This window comes from Myotis nattereri (assembly GCF_964212035.1).
Source record: "Myotis nattereri genome assembly, chromosome: 1".
NCBI lineage: Eukaryota > Metazoa > Chordata > Mammalia > Chiroptera > Vespertilionidae > Myotis > Myotis nattereri.
In genome coordinates this window covers 165,046,921-165,062,601 of record NC_138075.1, presented here as the reverse complement: position 1 = coordinate 165,062,601, position 15,681 = coordinate 165,046,921, and positions in this window count along the sequence as shown.

Below are 15,681 nucleotides of genomic sequence, written 5' to 3'. Positions count from 1 at the left end.
GAGGGGGAGATACAGAGAGAGAGAAACATCATCAATTTGAGAGAGACACATTGATTGGTTGCCTCCGACATGCGCTTTGACCAGGGCTGGGGATCTAGGCTGCAACAGAGGTACGGTTCCTTGACCAGAACTGAATCCAAAACCCTTCAGTCCATGGGCCAACACTCTGTCTACTGAGCCAAACTGGCTAGGGCTCCACCTTGATTTTTGTAACTTAGCCAGTTGATTTGTGAGAAGGGGTTTTCTCTCTATAATTCCTGGCGTCTAGGTGTAAGAGACAAAGAGTAGATTATTAATCTGCCTATACTCTGGTGCCTAAAATCAGAGTTGCATACAATGGGTTTAAGGTTTTAACAGAGTTATTTAGTTTATAACGAATTTTCCAATGACACAGTGGCTATTAACTCTAGTGAGTTAAGATAAACATAGAAACAACTCAAAAGTGAAATAAAAGTGACTATGGATAGAAAACTTTTTCCTTTGCCTCAACTAACTACTGCATTCTATCATGCCTTTTTGTTACCTTGAGTATTCATCCTTTTTCTCTCATTCACCTGAACTATTCATGCCAAACTAGCTTCTGCAGATATGTCAAGATCATTTCTGCTTTGGAGCTCTTACATTTCTGTTATTTTGAATAATCTTTCATGTTTTCTGAGACTTTGGGCTTAACACATGCAATTTATGAGTCATCTTAAAGTCTTTATCATTCACTCTGGTTTGGATTGATACCTTCCTTTTGCGAGGTTATAACATTATCTGTACAGTTTCCATGGATTTCAAAATATGTATGGTCTCATGTTATTTTAGTAATATTCCATTTTTGCACTTATTTCTTCAAATCGCTTTTAATGTCTTCCTTTGAAAATACTGTTATATATTCCTTTTGCATCTCTAAAAATCCATGGCATAGTTTGACCTCAGTTTAGTGTTCAATAATAGACACTAAAGTGAAAAGAAAGATATATAAAATGTGATGATAAAAACCATAATTACAATCATTTCAAGTTTGGACTCTGGCATGATCTCAAATGGAATGTCTTTTAGAGGATCTCAAGGCAAAATATAAAAAATCCTTATTTCATTTCACTTACAATTATATGTAAGAGAATGAACTAAATTAAAACTTAAATTTGATCATCAGTAGTCTTTTTTTTAAAAGTTAGAAAAGTCAGTTCTACTTGACAAAGAAAAGCAAAACTCATTTTCCTCTCAACTTTATAAAAATAATAAGCTCACAGGTGATGTCTTACCAAGCAGGAATGAGGAAGCAGTATTATCAGATCTTCCAATTTCCTTTTTCAAGAAAAATGAGCCCTTTCTGAAAAGGGTGGGCTAAATATTTATTTTTTTAAGTGCTGCAAGGGCCAACATCTTGAGGGCCAAACCAAACAGACCTAAAGTCTGGGGGTCTCTGTTCCCAGCAGCTGCCAAAGAAATAATTAGATTCACCAGGGGTAAGAGCTTTCAAGGACCCAGTAAAATTGATGTTTGTAAATCCTGTATTTGATTTAACTGCATTTCTTCCTTGGTTTTCACTCCTGAAACGACAAATTTTGGGGGAGATATTTGAAAGCATTTCTTCTATTTTACATATAGTAAAAAAATAAAATAAAATAAAGGGACATACTTTTTTATGGTACACAGTTCAAGGACAGTTTCCATTGCCCGTGCAATATCTAATGTACAGGTTCCTCATTAGACAATTTCACACTGGCTCCCTCCATTACTTCTTTGTCAAACAAAATTTAAAAATGAAAGCCCAGGACAAAGGGCACTGTAAATGAATTAAAAACTGTCACAGCTCTTCCAAGCAGCCAGGGAAGATGTATAGTAAATTTTACTTCCCTTCATGTTATTTTTTTCTTAGAATAAATATTGGCAAGTGGTCAGCCTGTCATGAGAGTCCAATTAAAATTATATATCATGGCAAGTTTTCTTTTCTCTGATGTCAGGAATAGAGATCTTTCAGATAGTCCTTTGATATCCACTCCTGGGCATTTTAATTTCCTGACAAATCTATCATCTGAAATTTGCCATCAGGAGTAGTCAGTCGCTGAGTTGTGATAAAATAGCACAGATCCTGGTACTTCCCTTAGCACTGTAACAAAGAGACAATCACTATAGATATTATGGTTTTCTATTCTTATAACCGTACCTTTCTTTGTCTGTGTACCAGTATATGATCATAATAAAATTGAGCTGTGGATTTGATACACTTATGAAGGAATGTATGAATATATGACAGCTTAGACCAGCATTTCTAAACCTTCAGGATCTTTCGGGCCTCTCAAATTCTCATTATGTTATTATAAATCTCTTACATATATTTTTGACTATATTTTTAAAAATAAAGTTTTTATGCACTCCCACAGAAAGACACAATTTTCTAGAGAGTATATTGAGAATAAGTGGGGGTATTTTGAAGTGGAAAATTGCTAACAGAGATCAAAGCTACAATTTTAAAACAGTTATAAGTTACTATCTTTGAAATGTATATTTATCCAATTAAACAAAATATGATATTTTCCCTTGGAATGTACAGAAATACTTAGGATCTGAGGGAAGCAAGAGGGTTTCCCCGCCCCCCCCCCCAATTACTAATGACTTGTTACTTAATCAAAGTGGAGGCCAGAAAATTATTTTATTGAAAACTAAATTGGATTTATAGCAGCAATGACTTCAAAATATTTGGTCATTTATTTAGTTTTTTAATAGTGATGAGCTGCTGTGGAAGAAATTAATTGGTGAATGGATGGCTCGAATGTGAGAACTTCAAGGATCTCAACAACACAGAGCAGCATGTATGCTATATGCTATGGGCAGAATTCTGTCCTTCCAAAATTCATATGCTGAGGTCCTAACCCCTGGTACCTCAGAATGGGACTGTATTTAGAGATAGGGCCATTAAAAAGATAATTATGTTAAAATGAGGTCCTTAAGGTTGGCCCTAAACCAATTTGACTTATGGGAAGAGGAGATTAAGATACACAAAGAGACTCCAAGAATTCACTGCACAGAGCAAGGACCATATGAGGACACAGAAAGGAGGCAGCCATCTGCAAGCCAAAGAGAGGGGTCTCAGAAGAAACCAAACTTGCTAACAGTTTGATCTGGTACTTCTAGCCTTCAGAGCTATAAGAAAATAATTTCTGTTGTTTAAATACTCATTCTGTAGTATTTTGTTCTGGCAACTCTAGAAAATGAATAAACAAGGAAAGGCCAAGATCAATAGAAATCAATGCCATGGCATCCAGAATGGAATGGAGGCAGTAACATTTGTTATAGAAGTCTCCCCTACACCATACACCCAAGAAATAAGGGTACAATTGCATTTGAAGCCTTGTGGCCAAGGACCACAAGCTTGGACAAAGTTACATATCAAGCATTCAAATCCGAATTCTAGGATGTAACAATAAAGGAGGGTGAGTAGTAAGTCAATTCTGAAATGAGAAAGGGTCCTGCCCTGTGTCAGGCAATTTGTCCATACATCAAAGGACCTTTTAAAATGGGCCAAAGGCAAAAGTGGGGTTTAAATCTGGGGTAAGAGGGTTGCCAGGAATTAATGATATGATATGGTTTAGAGCAGGTGGTCCTGTTCTAAACCTCAAGCAGTGCCTAAGTAAACATTCTCTTTACTGGTAACCAGATCTTTTATCTAGGTGGCCAGGGTAAGACATGGGGACATGGAACATCGGCAGAGGGGTGAGGTGGGTTCCTGTGGGTGTATAGATTTACGTAAAGATCCAATAATCATGGCTCAGTCAGAATATCCTAGATCTGGGGGAACTTGACTTAATCAGATTCTTATATTCACTCAGACACTCATTTGAATGACAACATTTATGGAGAAACCCCAATACCGAGGCTGTTTTTTTTTACTGCCACAATTGTGTCAGTAACTAATGCAGAAAATAGGGTGGTGAGGTGGGTAGTTTGAAGAGGAAGACTATAGCTAAAAATAGCACTCAAATGTCGGGAGCTACAAGGGAAAAGGCAGAGAAGCAAATGTATAGACTACATTCATGTACGTAACCTTTAAACCACAAGTACTTGTTGCTGTTTTATAACGTACTAAATTTCACAAGATTCATTAGAGATTTTACACAAAAACTTTAAAATATAATCTCAAATTTTAGGGAATAATTTTCTTATTAGCAGAAAATGCATTTACATAAAAATATCAACTATATGGCTTAGTGGAACTGAGTATAAATAGTTTTGGGTGATCAGGACTTGGAAATGTCAATGTGGACTGAGACTTTAACTGCTTTGTGAGTGGGGTGTGGTTTGCATTGGCACCAAAGATAAAGAAAGCATTGAAGCCAAAAATCCTAAGGGAAGTTGTTGAATTTAGAGATTAGTACAGCATGCTTTTTAAAAAACAGAAAACAAATTGATTTTACTTGAGGCAGATGATTACTCAAAGAGCAAAGGGAGTTTGAAGGTGTTGAGTTCCCCAGGAAAGAGACTCTGAGATTGAGCGCATTAGGGAGTGCTCTCAGGATCAAGCTGTGGCAGGAAAAAGAAAGAAGTAGGATTGAGCAAAGGGAGAAATTGGGATCCAAGTTTGTCTATACAAAGGCCTCAACTGACCCAAATGGAAACTCTGAAGCTGGAGTGACCCTTCTGAGTTGCATTATAGAACCATTATAGTCTTATACTGACCTGTCAATCTAATGCCCTCTTCTCCCAGGAAGTAGTGTGACATTGGACAAACCAAATCTCTGAAGTTGAGGTCAATTTTCAGAGTCCTAAGAGCTGGAGGTAATCAGCTCTGATCCTGGAAAGAGACATGGGCAACATCACAGCATCACTCCACTCCATTCTCGTGCCTCTCAGATCCAGTTGTTTGTGTGCTTATGTTCTTGGGGCAGACCCTCCAGGTCTCTGCTGTACCTGTTTTCCTGAGGAAAACTTAGAGGAGGAAGCATGTGGGACAAATAACAGCTCCCACTGGTACAGCTGGTTTCAGGACTCCAACTGATACTCAAGGACTCCCTCCTATACAACAGTTAGATATTTCTATGCTCAGCCAGCACTTCAGCTGTTCTAGGTGGCTTACTGAGTGACGTGACTATGATGCTCACCCTTAAGGGATCTGAACCTATCCTTTTTTGGCTGTGGTTTCTGCACTAGTCCATTTACTGTCAAAGTTGATCAAGGAAGTAGCAACAGGTAACAAAGTGAATCACCTGTTCCAAACATTTTTTCTCCCTGTCCCTCTTGTGTAACATGAGGCTGATTATCAGGTTAATTGCCCTTGCCAGGAGGGTGACTACTCTTCCTGTCTTCTTGCCTCTTAGCACAAGGAGCCCAAAGTCTTCAGGCAAAATAGTAACTTATAGTTCAATGGAACACTTACTACGTGCCCAAGTGGAGGCATCTCCACTTTGGAAGTCAGAACAAAGCCCAAAGTTGCTTGAACAAGCTGGGAGAGTACTGTAGTAATTCAGGGAATACAGAGAAAGGACTAGGGGGTAGAATGTGATGAAGCAGAATAGACAGGTTTGAGATAAATGTTTTGGATGGAATGATAGCTCTAACTGGTGGGACAAGAGTACTTGGATATTTGGAGAGTATTAATCTCTGCCATAATTATTACTCAAAAATGCAGGCAAAATAAATATATTTTTCAATTAATAGGGACTATTTGCTACCATCAGATTCACTAAGGGTGTTCTAAAACTCCATCTTAAGAATGGAAATTGAACCTCAAAAGCTCTACTGATATACAACAAGGAATAATGACAACAATGTTTGCTAGCATGTGGTAAATATTTACTATGAAAGAATAATGACTAGTCAATGGAATTAGAATAACAGGATAGTGTTAAAATATAGAAAAATAAAAATGTAAGAGATATCAAGGGATGAAAAGGGTTAAAGTGTCCTAAGTTCCTATCTTGTGCAAGAGGAAGGTTGAGATATCAATTCATTTCAAAGTGTTATAATGCCAATTATAAATGTTAGTGTGCACTAAAATAAAATAGAAAAAGTTCTATTTCAGAGATTCCTTCCCTCAGAAATGTATAGCATTCTTTTAAAATATATATTTTTATTGATTTCAAAGAGGAAAGGAGAGGGACAGAGAGATAGAAACATCGACGATGAGAGAGAATTATTGATTGGCTGCCTCCTGCCTGCTCCCTGCTGAGGATTGAACCTGAATACTGGGCATGTGCCCCAAATGGGAACTGAACCTTAAGCTCCTGGTTCATGAGTCAACACTCAACCACTAAGCAACACCAGCCTGACTATGAGCCTCATTTTAACATAATTATTTCTTTAAAGGCCCTATCTCCAAATATAGTCACATTATAAGGTACCAGGTATGAGGACTCAGCATAAGAATTTTGGGAAGACAGAAATCTCACTCTTCAATAAATGTAAAAACATCACTGACACATTTGTTTAACATTGTTCTTTTGTTGCTTATATTTACTATCATAAATACCGATGTCATTTTATCTAGAGACTATATGAATATTCCCAAATAAGCGAAGCCTGTAGTTAAGCATTCTGTCTTGGCAGACTGATTCTTTTAGTAGCATTAAAAATATTCATTGTGGGAGAGAAACTAAGATGGCGGCATAGATAAACACCGGGAAATAGTCGCCTCCCACAGCAATTGAAAATTATCCCAAAGGACGGAGCAAACATCGTCCAGAACAACAGGAAGGCTGGCTGAGTGTAATTTCTACAACTAGAAGAAAAGAAAAGCACGCTGAGAGCCAGAGGAGCTGCGGAGGCTGAGTGCAGAGGTATGAGGCGGCTCGCGCCCGCGCGGAAAGGGGGTGGCACCTGAGGACGCGGCTGTCTTTTTGAATCACAAGCTCCCGACTGCTCTGAACTCCGGTTCCGGGAAGTCTCTGGGGACCCAGGTCTCATACGGGGAGAGGCTGCTCTGTCAGGCGGCAGCGGGCGAACTTGAGGGCGGATTTCCCTCAGAGGTGCTTGCAGCCGTTACCGGGACACTAAGACGCGCGACTCCGGGCGCGGAGAATCAGCCATAGTTTCTTTCTCCGCCTTTTGACTCCCTGAGACCCCGCCCCACCCAGGCTGCAGCAGAGGCTTTTGCATGTGAATGTACCTAACTATAGCCCAGCCAAGCAGACCCGGAACTTCCAAGAGAAGGCCCAAGGCCCCGCAGCGGCTTGCATTGCTTCACAGCTGAGCCTCTTCATGGCCCAGGCTGTGAGGCCTCAGGCAGGGGTTGAATTAGCACCTCCTTAGATCCAGGAGCCACTGTACCCAGTGGTCAGAGGGGGACCATTCTCCCACTTCAGACACAGCTGCTTCCCACAGCCAATTGGCCTGGAGGTCAATTCCTCCCAGTGATCCTACATCAACCAAGCCACCAAGAGTGCACCAAGAGTGTCCACCCCAGGTAACTGGGGAGGCTGAGCCACTGGGCCCTACAGGACACCTGGCGCGCAGGGCCACTCTATCAACACAGGGAAGCAGCCAAAATGCAGAGACAAAGAAACAGGTCACAATTGTCAGAAACGGAGGAGGACAGACGACTGGATATAGAGTTCAAGGCCACGTTTATAAGGTTTGTCAAGAATTTTATGGAAACCGCCGATAAATTTAATGAATCCCTCAAGGAGTATAGTGAGACCATGGAGGACATGAAAAAGGACCAACTAGAAATTAAGCATACACTGACTGAAATAAAGAATAATTTACAGAGATCCAACAGCAGACAAGAGGATCCCAAGAATCAGGTCAAAGATTTGAAATACAAAGAAACAAAAAATACCCAACCGAAAAAGAAAAAAGAAAAGAGATTCAAAAAATATGAAGATAGTGTAAGGAACCTCTGGGACAACTTCAAGCGTACCAACATCAGAATTATAGGGGTACCAGAAGGAGAGAGAGGGCAAGATATTGAAAACCTTTTTGAAGAAATAATGACAGAAAACTTCCCCCACCTGGTGAAAGAAATGGACTTACAAGTCCAGGAAGCGCAGAGAACCCCAAACAAAAGGAATCCAAAGAGGACCACACCAAGACACATCATAATTAAAATGCCAAGAGCAAAAGACAAAGAAAGAATCTTAAAAGCAGCAAGAGAAAGACAGTCAGTTACCTACAAGGGAGTACCCATCCGACTGTCAGCTGATTTCTCAACAGAAACCATGCAGGCCAGAAGAGAGTGGCAAGAAATATTCAAAGAGATGAATAGCAAGAACCTGCAACCAAGATTACTTTATCCAGCAAAGCTATCATTCAGAGTTGAAGGTCAGATAAAGAGCTTCACGGATAAGAAAAAACTAAAGGAGTTCATCACCACCAAACCAGCATTATATGAAATGCTGAAAGGTATTCTTTAAGAAGAGGAAGAAGAAAAAGGAACTCTTACCATTTGCCACAGCATGGATGGAACTGGAGAGCAGATAAATACCACAAGATCTCACTTATTTGTGGAATATAATGAACAACATAAACTGATGAACAAGGACTGATCCAGAGACAGAGAGGCTTTGATTGGACTGTCGGGCCTTGGAGGGAAGGTAGGGGAGGGTGGGGGCAAGGGGGAAGGATCAACCAAAGGACTTATATGCGAGCATATAGGCCTAACCAATGGACACGGACAACGGGGGGGTGAGGGGATGAGCGGGGGGGGGGGGGGGGGGTAGAGGGTACACATATGTAATATCTTAATCAATAAAAAAATATATAAAAAAAATAATAATGAAAAAAAATATTCATTGTGGCCCTGGACAATGTGGCTCAGTTGGTTGGGTGTCATTCCAGGCACCAAAAGGTGCTGGTTGAATTCCCAGTTAGGACACAAGCCCAGGTTTTGGGTTTGATCTCCAGTAGAGGCCGTGAAGGAGATAGCTGCTGAATGTTTCTCATTCTCATCAATGTTTCTCTCTCTCTCTCTCTCTCTCTCTCTCTCTCTCTCTCTCTCTCTCCTCCCTTCCTTTCTCTAAAAATCAATTAAAAAATCTTCATATATATTCATAGGTGACTATACAGCTGTTTACTTTGTGGATTTTAAGGGATCTTTTAAATGCACCTGCCTCTATCTGAAAATAGAGTTTCCACCAGTGAGGACCTAAAAATCCTACAATCACATTCAAATAATTATTATTAAAACAAAATAATTTATGGATATCATGTATCATATCTTATCTGAAATTGCCTACTTTAGTCTACTCTACTACTGTCATAAGTAAATAAACATCCTGAAAATCAAGCTCACAAAACACTGTTTGTACACAGAGGTAACCCAAAAATCATTTGTAAAACGACAGGTCTGGTGTTTGATTCAGAAAATAAGTGAACCCTAGGTTATCTGTTAAGGGTTTTTCAGTCATGAATATCTCCTGTGGAATTACTTAGATTGTTTTCTGACTATGAACAAAGACCTGTGTAAATGGAACATTAAATATTGGCACACATGTATGTCGGGATGATGATAGGACATGAAGTCACTGTGATTACAATTTGTAGATGGAGAGGACATGGTAGAAGGTATGTGCAAGAATGATAGGAGAAAATACACTAACACTCATGCAGCCTGAGATTAGACATTGATTTAAATTTTATCAAATTAAAATTTAGTCTAAGTATCACATTCATCAATTCTCTTTTAAGCAATTGGATATATTTTCTCTTCATTGCCACATTATTTACAATAACCAAGATTTGGAAGCAGCCTAAGTGTCCATTAGTAGATGAGTGGATAAAAAAAAAAACTATTGTACATTTACACAATGGAATACTATTTGGCCATAACAAAAGAAGGAAATCTTACCCTTTTCAACAACATGGATGGACCTAGAGAACATTGTGCTAGATGAAACAAACCAGTCAAAGAAAGACAGCATAATTTCACTCAGATGTGTATGGAATCTAATGAACACAGTAAACTAACAAACAAAATATAAACAGACTCATAGATAGAGAACAAACTGACAGCTGCAGAGGGGAGGGTGGTTGTGGGACTTGGTAAAAATGGTAAAGGGATCAAGAAAAAAAATAATAGAACAGACAACAGTATGGTGATTATCAGAGGGGAGAGGAAGCGGGGGAGGTGGGAGAGGCTAACAGGGGATAAATAGTGATGGAAGAAGACTTAACCTACAGTGATGAATGCACAATACAATATATAGATGATGTATTATAGAAAGATGTATTTAAAACCTATGTAATTTTATTAACCAACTAGAGGCCTGGTGCATGAAATTTGTTGCCCTGCCTGCACCTTCTCCAATCCAGGACCACTGGCTCCTAACTGCTCACCTGGATCACTCTAGCCCAGGTAATCCCCTCAATCAGTAGCTCGCCTGCCTGCCTGCCTGCCTGATCACCCCTAACCACTCACCTGCCTGCCTGATCGCACCCAACTGCCCCTCTGCCAGCCTGGTCGCCCCCTAACTGACCTCTGCTGGCCTGGTCACCCCCTAACTGCCCCCCTGCCAGCCTGGTTGCCCCCTAACTGTCTGGAAGGAAGTTGGACATCCAGAGATGTCCAGTTGACCCAGTCTAATTAGCATATTACCCTTTTATTAGTATAGATGTCACTGCAATAAATTCAATAGAAATCTAAAAATATACACAAAAATTCAGATGTTACTATTAACATGTGTAATAATATTTCACAAAAATCATTTTTAAATTTTAATTTTAAAGACCAAAAAGAGATGATATGTAATAAGATTTTTGATTTGACGGCCATGAGAGGCTTGAATTCCAGAGACAAGTCTGGAGCATGGGGAGGATAAATAATGTTCTATACTAGATGGGTAAATTCTAGTTAGATAAATGCCCTCAAATGAATAGATGAGTCTGTGCCTTAGTTTTCTCATTTATAAAATAAAAAATAAATTTTACCTAATTCTTAGGAAGACTATCCAGTCAGTGATTTGGTATGTTTTGGGAGAAAATCATATATTTATTCATTCATCAGCCTATTGACTACTAATATACCATCACCCAGAGCAAAAAGGACTTTTCTTGGCTTTCAATAAGCTCTTAGTCTATTGAGGGTAAACATGTAAATAAATTATAATATGCCAGGTGGCATGCGTGCGTATGTGCGCACACACACACGCACACACACACACATACACACAGTCAGTGTGGTCTGAGGTTCTGCAACGGTGGTCAAGAAGTCCTCTGACAAGGAGACAGCTGAGTAGGGGTCTGCAGGAAGCAAGCTAGTGATTGAGGGAATTACCTGGGCGAGGGTGATCCAGGCAAAGCAACAAACCAGGACACCTGTCCAAAGACAGAAGCAAAAGTGGCCATTGCTTCTGTGCAAAGAACAGCAATGAGAGCAGAGTGGTTGAGAGAGGTGCATGAGGGGGAGAGTGAGGGGAAGTTATGGGTTCAGAACTCAAGAGAGTTTTACTCTGAATCACAGTGCACACCATGGGGATTCATGGAGAGAAACATGGTCTTATTTAAGTGTTAGCAGGATCCCTCAGGCTTCTTTTTGGAAGGATTTGGGGTTGGGGTGGCAAGGGTAGAATCAAGGAAACTCTCCTATTGTGATGGCCTAGGGTCGGCAAACTGCGGCTCAGCAAACCGCGCTCGCGAGCCACAAGCAGCTCTTTGGCCCCTTGAGAGTGGCTCTTCCACAAAATACCGACTTCTGCGCATGGGCCACGAAGTTTCAATTGCACTGTACGTGCGCGCCCGCACGTGGTATTTTGTGGAAGAGCCACACTCAAGGGGCCAAAGAGCCGCATGTGGCTCGCGAGCCGCAGTTTGCCGACCTCAGTCCTAGGCAATCCATGATAGTGATTTTGAGTAGGATGGTGGTGATGAAAGTGGTGAAATGTGGTCAGCTTTGAGCTGTTTCCAAGAGGGAGCCAATAGGATTTGTTGATGGATTGGGTGTAGGATATGAGAGTAAAAGATGGCTCCAAACTTATTAAATTTTATAAACTAAAATTGTTTAAACACTTTAAAAATATATGTGTGTACAGCCTTGAAGTGTTTTGGTTTTCCCCCTGGTGGTTCAGATTAGTGGGTGCAGAGTTGGGTGTGTAAAGAATCACCTGGAAAGCTACCAGAGAATGCAGAGGCCAACACATTGATGCAGGAGAGGACTGGAGTCTATGTATTTTTATCAAATCCCAGATGAATGTAATACATGACTGAGTGTAAGAATGGCTGGTTTAGATAAAATATTTCAGGGATATTGACTGATAGCTTAAGACCTTTTTCATCAGAAACCCAAAATTTAGAAATGTACTTATTTTCATTTTATGATCCATGAACTGTTCTTTATAAGTCACTTAGCATTTACTGGGTAGAAAATTAATCTTACTAAATTAATCATAGACTTCTATTCTTCCTGGCATTTCCCTTTCTGCTTAGCATTAATCCCCAGACTGAATAAGCTCTCCTGTTCCCCTACTGTATTTGAAAACGGCATTTATACCTGGTGCCTGGTGCCTGGTGCCCATAACCAGGCAGGTGAGTGTGTAATTTTCTGTTTCCACACACACAGAAAGGAGCATTTGCCGTCACAATGCAACACTGTGCTAATATCTTCTGCTCTACTACACTCACCCTCCTGCTCTTCGTGGCTTTGAGTTTCACATTGTGCCCTCATTCTTCCAGCAGAGCAAATTGTACCACCCGCAGGGATCACACTGTGTTTTCAAATCCTAGAGGTAATGCAACAATGGTCATTCCTGCAAATTGGAAAACTCAGAGACAGGAAAACAAGTCTTGTATCTGGGTCACCCCAGCTGCTGCTGGCCTAAGGGACAAGCTCTGGGAGCACCAGGCACCTGGGAACCTGTGCTTTATACCCAGGATGACTCTGTGTGGCTGAGAGGACACCTGATGAGATGCAGTGGTGTGATGGGGACTTGAAGGGAAAGAAGGGAACTTAGAGGAAAATATTGGACAAAAATGTAAATGAAGTAAATGTAATGGCCAGCATTACCAGGCTCTGTTGCTTCCAATAACACAAATGCTTTCAAGAAGATTAATTTCTAGGACAAGAGAAAGACAGAGCAGATACAATCTAATTGACAGAACTGTTCTGGGCAACTGATTCTATTATTTTCAATAGGCTGAATCAGAGACCCTGGTCAAACATACTTATGACTTGTAATGATATTCAAAGGGGAGAAATATAGAGAGGCAAAACGGAATTTGACTTATGCAGATGCTTTTACATAAATACCTAAAGATGTAAAGTTTCAAAATGGCCCGAAGTTTAAAACTGATCAATGAAACCCATGTTATGCTAAATAATTTCATTAACTTTGTTGTGACCTAAATGAAAAATATAAAGCAACATCATCTCAATCTGATATTTATTCTTCTTTCAAACAAAACCTTTCTTAAAATTCATGCATCACACACAGCTATGGAATTATCTGAAGAAATTTAGATAGAAAACTCTAAAAAATAAAGAATAATTGCAATGGATTTCCATGAACTACTGCATCAGGTACTATTTTTGCTAGATCTTAACATATTGTAGGTATTTATAACATTTTATTAAATTAGTTGACTCAAAATTATAAAATATTTTTCTTTCATTTTAAAACCAGTTTCTTAAGGTAACATTACTTTATCATTTTTAAACCAGAAGGAGCAGGAGTCCTCAAACTACGTCCGCAGGCCACATTCGGCCAGCCGAAAACATTTATCCTGCGGGGGGGGGGGGGGGGGGGGGGGGGGCGTAGTTGCCGCCGCTGCCTGTTGCTTAGCAGCCAACTAGTTTTTTTTTAAACTATAGTCCGGCCCTCCAACGATCTGAGGGACAGTGAACTGGCCCCCTGTTTAAAAAGTTTGAGGACCCCTGAAAGGAGAAATATATATTAGGAGGATGGTTTTTTTTTTTCAAATATATTTCTAAAGTTACAAGTATCTATTTTTTCTGTATTTATTAGTTTAGAAGCAAATAACCAATGAAAAATCTAGGGTTAATATTTTGATTTGCATCTCTATTGATGGTCTGAACAACCATAAGAAAAACCGTTGGACAATGTCTGCATTTTAGTCTCCTGGCCTAAGGGAGGAGAATAACAGTCCTAATCTACTAAGTTTGTAGGAACTTCATTGAAATTCTTACAGAAATGTAACTCACAAACACAGGGCTACTAACTTTTTTGTTATTGTTAACAATTGAATTAGACATCACCAGGACTTAGGCACACACTGTACTTGGAAATCCCTAAAAATAGAACAGGCCTCATCTGTTCCCAGGAAACCGGTGAATCAGTACTCTGGTGGGATGGATTTCTGTTGTCTTTTAAATGAGAAAGCACTTTTTAAATTGTAGAGAGCTTATAGGTCTGGGCATTATTATTAAAAATATCCATTTGTGTCACACTTGTGAATTGAGGATCAGAATTGGTCTCTGGCTCTGGGGAGAAACAATTAAATGATTTAAGAATATCTATACTTATAATAGCCTAGGGCCCTCACAACTGGAGGGATGACCAAAGGAGGTGGGGGGGGGGGGAGGGGGGAGCGGGAACTGCCAGGTCCTTAGCCTCCCGCCCTATGGAGGCCTAAGGACCTCGCTCCAGCAGGACCTGGGCCCTCCCCTCTCTGGACCAGAGGCCCTTTTCCTGATGCCATGTTCCCAGGATCTCTCAGACCGGTCTGTGGAAGTCAGAAAACACTGTGTGTGGTCATCCCACCCTGGGGACTCCCAGGGCTGACAGCAGGGGAGGGCCTTGGTGGGGTCCCCTCTGTTGTGGCGTCCAGAGTCCGATTAGTGTTTCCTCAGGGTCCTCGCCTTGACTCTGGCAGGACCTGGGCTGGTCCTCTGCATATCTGAGGTCCCGCTCCCTGTACCAAAGCCCCCGAGTCTCTGAGACCTGGATGCAGAAATCGCCTGCTGTGGATTCCCTCCTCCCCTGCACCCACCTCACCTCTCCAACGCTCACGAGGCTGAAGCCCTGGAAGCGCATCCATCCACCTTGGAAGGCCCGTCCTGGATGCGGTGTGTGTGCCCGGAGCCCACCCTGCCCCCGGGCCTGAACCGAGAACAGGCCTGGGCCTGGGCCATGAACAACCCCCGCCTCTGGTTCCCAGAGTGGAACTGCTGGGCACGCGGGCAGTTGCACCAGCCTGGCCCCTGGGATGCGGAGGTTTCCAGAGCTGAAGGCGGCCAACCTGCTCCAGGAGCTCGCACCCCTGGGGAGCCCGAGACTGCCCTGTAGGCAGCCCTGCTGCTTCTTTCTCTCCCCAGGGACGCACAGACTTTCCTGGGACAAATCCCTCCCCGAGTGCAGTCAATAACATGCTAAGGTACTTACTTGGCTTTTGCATCTACTTCTCATCTCTCTGTTCTCTTCTGGAACCTGTGGACCGCGATTAAGCCACAGATCCCTTAAGAAAAGAAAGAAGATGCCGAAACCGGTTTGGCTCAGTGGATAGAGCATCGGCCTGCGGACCGAAAGGTCCCGGGTTCGATTCCGGTCAAGGGCATGTACCTGGGTTGCGGGCACATCCCCAGTAGGAGATGTGCAGGAGGCAGCTGATCGATGTTTCTCTCTCATCGATGTTTCTAACTCTCTATCTCTCTCCCTTCCTCTCTGTAAAAAATCAATAAAATATATTTAAAAAAATAAAATAAAGAGAAGAAAGGGAAAGAAAGAAAGAAAGAAAGAAGAAAGAAAGAGAAAGAAAGGGAGGGGGGAGGGAGGGAGGGAGGGAGGAAGGAAGGAAGGAAGGAAGGAA